Source organism: Podarcis pityusensis (genome assembly GCF_964106645.2).
Source record: "Podarcis pityusensis genome assembly, chromosome: 8".
Lineage (NCBI taxonomy): Eukaryota > Metazoa > Chordata > Lepidosauria > Squamata > Lacertidae > Podarcis > Podarcis pityusensis.
In genome coordinates, this window is record NC_138033.1 from 8,827,160 (window position 1) to 8,834,422 (window position 7,263).

The 7,263-nt window shown below is 46.5% G+C and overlaps 1 protein-coding gene across 1 annotated transcript in view; it reads left to right on the plus strand.

Annotated features, from left to right (window-relative positions):
• Positions 1-390: 390 nt before the first annotated feature.
• Positions 391-7,263, plus strand: part of B3GNT8 (UDP-GlcNAc:betaGal beta-1,3-N-acetylglucosaminyltransferase 8) — a 113,372-nt gene continuing 106,499 nt past the window's right edge. Inside the window, exon 1 of the mRNA XM_081019047.1 lies at positions 391-674. The gene's annotated coding sequence lies outside the window, so the exon portion shown is untranslated. The remainder of the gene's footprint in view (positions 675-7,263) is intronic.

The window sequence follows — 7,263 nt, forward strand, 5'->3', positions numbered from 1 at the left end:
CGGACTACAGACTGCTTGTGTATTATTATTATTATTATTATTATTATTATTATTATTATTTATTATTATTATTATTATTATTATTACAAACATCACCATCATTACTGGCACCCTCACACACCTGGAGACACAAACCCTCCATCTGCCCCCAGAAGGGGCCAGGCAAAAAAAAAAAGTGGTGCTATTAGATTGATTTTTTAAAAAGAGCTCATATGCAACCACAAGTCAGATTCCCTCACAACAGACCACAACTTGCACACACTTGAGGAAGGCTCTTTGTCCACCGGATTCTGATTTATTTCTGGGAAGCGGGGAACCTCCGCTTGCCCAGACTAAGGCGGCCTGGGGCCAGCAAGAGATGGGTTTTGCCTCTGTTTCCAAGCAAGAATCCTCCGGAAAAACAATCTCTCAAAGGACCTGTTGATGGCATTTTACCATTGTACTGTGGAGAGTGTATTAACTTATGGTCTGTGTGTGTGGTTTGGGAGCTGCACGGTCAGGGAAAAAATAATGCTGTCCAGGGTTGTAAAGACTGCAGAGAGAATAACTGGGTGCACTCTTCCCACCTTGGATCAAATCTATGCGTCCAGGTGCCATAAGAAAGCTGCAGAGATAGCGCAGGATCGTGCGCACCCCGGAAATGATCTCTTTCAGCTTCTGCCTTCTGGAAGAAGGTACAGGGTTATAAAGAGTAGGACTAGCCGCCTGAGAAACAGTTTCTATCCAAATGTGATTTTGGTTTTAAACGCGGTGTAAGGTAGGCTCTGCGGGACGCGGGTGGCGCTGTGGGTAAAACCTCAGTGCCTAGGGCTTGCCGATCGCATGGTCGGCGGTTCGAATCCCCGCGGCGGGGTGAGCTCCCATCTTCAGTCCCAGCTCCTGCCCACCTAGCAGTTCGAAAGAACCCCTAAGTGCAAGTAGATAAATAGGTACCGCTTTATAGCGGGAAGGTAAACGGCGTTTCCGTGTGCTGCGCTGGTGCTGGCTCGCCAGAGCAGCTTCGTCACGCTGGCCACGTGACCCGGAAGTGTCTCCGGACAGTGCTGGCCCCCGGCCTCTTAAGTGAGATGGGCACACAACCCTAGAGTCGGACACGACTGGCCCGTACGGGCAGGGGTACCTTTACCTTTAAGGTAGACTCTATGGGAGTATATTGTATTTAATTATGGAGTATCAGAGTTTTTAGGGGGCTAACCAGGCTGGGATAGCAGGCTTGTTGGTTTTCGAATGTCTGATGTAGATTTTTTTTCAATTTCGTTGTTCTGTATGGGACAATGACAATAAAGATTATCGTATCGTAAAAGGTGGGTTCTACAGCTTGTCGCTGGCAGAAAGGTTTCGAAGGAAGACGGGGGAAAGGGGGTTGGTAAGGGGTGGGGGAGTGGGTCAGGAAATTTAATCTGCAAACCTGTCAGCAGGTTTTAAAGCAGAAAAGTAGACAGGCAGATTGGATGTTAATCTGCCTTGATCCCCCAGAGACAGATGGGCGGAGGAGACGCCCGCAGAGGAGGAAGACCTTGCAAAGGTGAAGCCAGGAGGCGAGCAGAAAACCGTCTGGCAGAGCCGGGGAGAGGAAGGCGAAGGAGAAAAGAGGGAGATGCTGGGTGGGGGGGCGGCCAGGGGAACGGATGTGGGGAAACAAGGTTAAGCTTGGTTTACTTTTTTTCTCTCCCCCTAATGAACTGGATAAGTCGGGTAAGGGAAGAACAGGCTGCAGCCAGGCGAGACCCACACAAGTGGGGCTGCGTTTGTAGCAGGCCTGCCACCCTCCCTGGAAGAAACAAACCTCAATCCCATGAATTGTGGGAGTCTCAACTCCGATCGGTTAATGAACGGATTTAATATGCATGCGAATCAAAAACATACGGAGGAAATCATCTTCTCGCAATGTAGGATTCGAGGGCCTGTGCTGAGGTTATTGGGAAATCCCTTCCCTTATCAGACAGGCGCCATGGCCTCCGTTCTGTTTGCGGAACCCATTAAAGACCTTCAATTTTCCCCAAAACAATCCAAGACTTTCGATATACTAAACAGTTTCATTTCTAAAATTGTTTTGCACGTGTATTAATCTTTTATGGTTGATGTTTTGCTGTTGAGGTGTTTTCGCAGGAAGCGATTCACAGCTGGAAGTAAATAATTGGAACTGTGGGGAGCTCATAAGGTTGTATCCATTGTTCGCCCTACTCGGATCAGGCCCATTTTAAGTAATGGACACTGCTAACTTAGGTCTACTAATTTCAATGGGTCTATAACTTTTCTTTGGGTAAGCCCTCAGTGTAGAACGGGGTAGGCAAACTAAGGCCTGGGGGCCAGATCCAGCCCAATTGCTTTCTAAATCTGGCCCGCAGATGGTCCGGGAATCAGTGTGCTTTTACATGAGTAGAATGTGTCCTTTTATTTACAATGCATCTCTGGGTTATTTGTGGGGCCTGCCTGGTGTTTTTACATGAGTAGAATGTGTGCTTTCATTTAAAATGCATCTCTGGGTGATTTGTGGGGCATAGGAATTCGTTCATTTCCCCCCCCCAAAAAAATATAGTCTGGCCCCCCACAAGGTCTGAGGGACAGTGGATCGGTCCCCTGCTGAAAAAGTTTGCTGACCCCTGGTGTAGACCCATTGAAATTAATGAACCTAAAATAGTCTTGTCCCTTTCAGTGGGTCAATTCTGGAGGTAATTAGTTTGTAGCCATCTAAATTCTACTCAGAGTGGATTTCTTGTAATGAACCAAATTAGTCATGACTATTAACTTCGGTGGGTTTATTCTGTATACAGGACTACAACTTTTTGCCTGAATGTTTATAAAGACTTTTCAGCACTGATGCATCGTTTATTTTCAAGGGTTGGGGGGGGGGTTGGCCTTCCTTGCAATTTTTATATGTATTGGTTTCCCACTGATACTGTACACAGCAGCTGAATTTCTTTTACTATCTGATTATATATTTTTATTGGGGATTTTTAATCTTAGCCGCTTCAAACTCATACAGATGGGAAAGAGATGTCGAAATATCAACAAATATGTAAGGTGGTGTTTGCCATCTTGAGTCTGTGTAAGTAAATTAATAATAATAAAAAGTACGATGTTTAGGCAAAGATTGTGTTAACTTTTTAGTTGAGCAAACAGTTTTTGATCGATTAATCCCTGAATCAACGTAACATCGAAATACTAATTACAGTGGTACCTCTGGTTACGTACTTAATTCATTCCGGAGGTGTGTTCTTAACCTGAAACTGTTCTTAACCTGAGGTACCACTTTAGTTAATGGGGCCTCCTGCTGCCAGAGCACAAGTTCTGTTCTCATCCTGAAGCAAAGTTCTTAACCCGAGGTACTATTTCTGGGTTAGCAGAGTCTGTAACCTGAAGCGTCTGTAACCTGAAGCGTATGTAACCTGAGGTACCACTGTAATAGCTAGGATAAGTACTCTGTAGAATCAGAAACCTCCAGTTGCAGTTTCATAATTACCTAGGGTTTCACACACACTGAAAAAATACTGCCAGTTTGCACTTGGCGCCTTAAGGTAAAAAAATAACATAAGAGTCTTTTACCTGGATGAGGCCCAAGGCCCATCATTCAGTGTAGACTGTATTGAGATAGGTTAGCTGTGAAACACAGGTACAGGGTGGATGTTGTCCTGCAAATTTTCATTCCAATAATTAATAAAGATCATTTTTCAATAAATCCTGTGGATTTTGCTGAGCTGGGGCATAGTAAGTCTGTTCCGTAAGTAAGGCAATTTCCCCAAAAAGATTAAACACAGAATTATAGTAATATTGTGCATCTTGCAGTTAAGAGAGTTCTGGGGCTGATAACAAGCTTGGTAACAGCTCTCCGCAATGGCTTGATGTCTTTCAAGGTTCATGGGCTTCCCTGGCCATCAGTGGAACAGAATACTATTTATTTCATTTATTTATTACTTTCACATCTCATCTTTTTCTCCAGTGAACTCAAGCTGGCATAGATGGTTCTCCATCTCCTCGCCACTACAACCCTGTGAAGTAGGTTAGGCTGAGAGGAAGACTGGCCCAAGGTCACCCAGTGAGATTTGTGGCCGACTGGGAACCCCCGTCTTCCAGGTCCTGCTGCGACACTAACCACTACACCACACTGCCTTATCAGACCTCTGGGTCCATCCAGGTCTGTACTGCCCACGCTGACTGGCAATGGCTCTGTCCAGAGTTTCAGACAGACCGTCTCAGCCCTACCTGCAGATGCCGGGGATTTGAAGCTTGGACCTTCTGTGTGGAAAGCAGGTGCTCTTAGCTGCTGAGCTAAGTCCTTGTTTAAGCTGTGTCACGGAGCTCTTTTTAAAATTCACATTAAGATGCACTTGGAAGTAGAAGCTCTCTGTTGTCTGTACTGGGCTGCCTTGGCACCATCAGGGCAGGACTTTAGGACAGGTGTCAGCAGGGGGCCGGTCCACTGTCCCTCAGACCTTGTGGGGGGCCGGACTATATTTTGAAAAAAAAGAAAAAAACGAATTCCTATGCCCCACAAATAACTCAGAGGTGCATTTTAAATAAAAGGACACATTCTACTCATGTAAAAACACACTGATTCCCGGACTGTCCGCGGGCTGGATTTAGAAGGCAATTGGACTGGATCCAGCCCCCAGGCCTTAGTTTGCCTACCCATGCTTTAGGGCATGCATCCTAAGGAAGCCCCTCAGCAAAAGAAGCAGGAGGGCTCCTGGCATCTAAAGAGGGGGTGCCTCTATAGCTTGCACATACCCCAGGCACATCATGTCCAGAATCCAATGTTGTCTAGCGGCACCATGGTTGGGCTGAAAATAATAATAATAATAATAATACAGTGGTACCTCTGGTTGCGAATGGGATCCGTTCCGGAGGCCCGGTCGCAACGTGAAAAGCCTGCAACCTGAAGCGCAATATCTTTGCAGGTGCGTGGCACAATTTAGCACTACTGCGCATGCGCAAGCGGCGAAACCCGGAAGTAACCCTTTCCGGTACTTCCGGGTCGCCGCGGGACGCAACCTGAAAAAAGGTAACATGAAGCAAACATATTATTATTATTAAGGATTTCTCTTTTGTTATTTTGGTTGCTTATATTTACCTGTATTTGTTTAAAGCAAAATAAAAGATTATTTTTTAAAAACAAACAAACATGAGGTATGACTGTAATAATAAATTTATACCCTGCCCATCTGGCTGGGTTTCCCCAGCCACTCTGGGCGGCTCCCAACAAAATATTTAAAACACGATAAAATGTCAAACATTAAGAACTTCCCTAAACAGGGCTGCCTTCAGATGTCTTCTAAAAGTCAGATATGTTGTTTATTTCCTTGACATCTGATGGGAGGGTGTTTCACAGAGCGGGCGCCACCACCGAGAAGGCCCTCTGCCTGGTTCCCTGTAACCTCACTTCTTGCAGTGAGGGAACTGCCAGATGGCCTTTGGAGCTGGACCTCAGTGTCTGGGCTGAACAATGGAGGTGGAGACGCTCCTTCAGGTCTACTGGGCCTTTGAGGCCGTTTAGGGCTTTAAAGGTCAGCACCAACACTTTGAATTGTGCTCGGAAATGTACTGGGAGCCAATGAAGATCTTTCAGGATTGGTGTTATATGGTTCTGGTGGCCACTCCCAGTCACCAGTCCAGTGGCTGTATTCTGGATTAGTTGTAGTTTCTGGGTCACCTTCAAAGGTAGCCCCACATAGAGCGCATTGCAGTAGTCCAAGTGGGACTAAAACAACGACAATACACAGAGGTGTGGTTGTCTTCCCATTGACAGGTACACCTGTCTTCATGCACAACTGAGTTAAATTTCTAAGTTGCCGAGAAAGCCACAGAACAGCTGGAGCATTATAACTGACTCAAAATGTGGGGGTTTGTTGTTGTTTTGTGCAGTGGGGGGGAAGTCAAAGGGGCCAGAGGGGGGAGGAAAGACCTGGAGATTGTTCTCAGGTATGCACAGAGACACACAGTGGCTCTCTTGAGCCCGCTGGCTGGCAGAGGTGCCCAAACGTGGTTTTCAGCCATGCTGTGATCCAGCATTTCCCAACCTGGTGCCCATACCTTTCAACATTTCTCTGGTGAAAATAGGGACATCCTATAATAATAGTAATAATAATAATAGTAACAACAACAACAACAATAATAATAATAATAATAATAATATTCTGCCCATCTGAATTGGTTGCCCCAGCCACTCTAGGCAGCTTCCAACATATATAAAAAACATAATAAAACATGGAAAAAAACTTCCCTATGCAGGGCTGCCTTCTAAAGGTTGTACTGTATAGTGACTTACCTTTTTTTAAAAAAAAATTTTGATTTTCCAAAATTTTAAACAAACAAACAAGCAAACAAACATCATAACTGAACTTGGTCCAATCTTAGTACAGTAACATTGTTAAATGACTTCCTCAAATTCCCTTGAGGGAATACTTGTAGAGTCTGGGTGTCCTCGTAAGAAGAGGCCTGTTGTTATCAGAACAAAGGGTACCCCCTCTAATTCAGGGTCCTGTTCTCACAGCAGGGGCGGACTTTGGGCTTTCCAATTTCAGTGGCACCCTGGGCCACACGACGCCAGCCTTCAGTGCCCCTCCCTGCCTCTCGCCTCCCATTCTACATCACTGTAACCTTCGACGCCTCCCTTTCCATGGAGGCGCAGGTTGCAGCCACAGCAAAGGTGGCATTTTTCCATCTCCGCCATATTAAGCAGCTGGTCCCTTACCTTTCTCGCCCTGATCTGGCCACAGTGATCCATGCGACGGTCACCTCCAGGCTTGATTACTGTAACTCGCTCTATATGGGGCTGCCCTTGAGACTGACCCAGAAACTCCAGCGGGTGCAGAAAGCCATGGCGAGGCTCCTTACGGGGTCCTTGCCACGGGATCACATTCATCCAGTGCTATACCAGCTGCACTGGCTCCCGGTGCAGTACAGGGTCAGGTTTAAGGTGCTGGTTTTGACCTTTAAAGCCCTATGCGGCCTAGGACCCACGTACCCACGGGACCGCCTCATCTGGTATGCCCCGCAGAGGACCTTAAGGTCCACAAATGACAACACCTTGGAGGTCCCAAGTCGCAAGGTGGTTAGATTGGTCTCAACTAGGGCCAGGGCCTTTTCAGTACTGGCCCCGACTTGGCGGAACGCTCTGTCACAAGAGACCAGGGCCCTGCGGGACTTGACATCTTTCCGCAGGGCCTGCAAGACAGAGCTGTTCCGCCTGGCCTTTGGTTTGGACTCAGTCTGACCCTTATGTTTCCCTCCCCTTATGGTTTTGATCTATGGGCTACTTTTAAA